The following is a 976-nucleotide window of genomic DNA, read 5'->3' as shown; positions in this document are numbered from 1 at the left end:
CCCCTTCCACACAAACATACCCCCCCCACACACACACACACACCACCACACACAAATATACAATGGGCCCGGTTCCGGTCCGCGGAAGAATTTAGGGACTTTTTTTGTTTGTTTGTTTTGAGTCAGAAATATTTTATTTTGAAAATCAACCGGGTTTTCTCGATTATATTGAGCACTAAAAGCAGTTCAGTCGCGTGTCACACGAGAAAAGCTGCATGTGGAACCTTGCCTCACAGCAAGAAGGCCCCGGTTCGACTCCCAGCTGGGACCTTTCTGTGTGGAGTTTGCATGTTCTCCCCGTGCATGCGTGGGTTTTCACCGGGGACTCCGGCTTCCTCCCACCGTCCAAAAACATGCTTCATAGGTTAATTGGTGACTCTAAATTGCCCCTAGGTGTGAATGTGAGAGTGAATGGGTGTGTGAGACAGACTGGAGACCTGTCCAGGGTGTACCCCGCCTTCGCCCACCAGTAGCCGGGATAGGCTCCGGCACCCCGCGACCCCGAAAGGGACAAAGCGGTCAGGAAAATGGATGGATGGATGTTCTTATTGACTTTTCTGCATGTCTTCACAGTTTCACTTTATTAATGTGGATCATCTATGTGATGTCAGTCCCTGTACATGAAGAGACTGAAGCAGATCTGAATCCTGTACTTATATGTTATAACTTTTTGATAAAAGAAAAGAACTATCAATAAGAATACAGAGAAAAACATATTTTTTACTTTAAACATAATAGACATTAATGTTAAAAATAGTGACATGAAGACATTTTGAGAATTTTAAAAAATCGAATAACTGGAACTAAAATAAATAATAATAATATACATTAATGATTTATTTCCGGCAAATATAAAGTTATTATTTTAGTACTTACCAGAGAAAAGACCCCAGATGACTCCAAGAGAGCGTATTAGAACAGTTTACATCACGGCAGCAGGACAAAAACCGAAATATAGCGCTCATGCTAACGCTAA

The sequence above is a fragment of the Oryzias melastigma genome, linkage group LG23, assembly GCF_002922805.2.
Source record: "Oryzias melastigma strain HK-1 linkage group LG23, ASM292280v2, whole genome shotgun sequence".
Taxonomy (NCBI): Eukaryota; Metazoa; Chordata; class Actinopteri; order Beloniformes; family Adrianichthyidae; genus Oryzias; species Oryzias melastigma.
Note: the sequence above shows the minus strand (reverse complement) of the source record.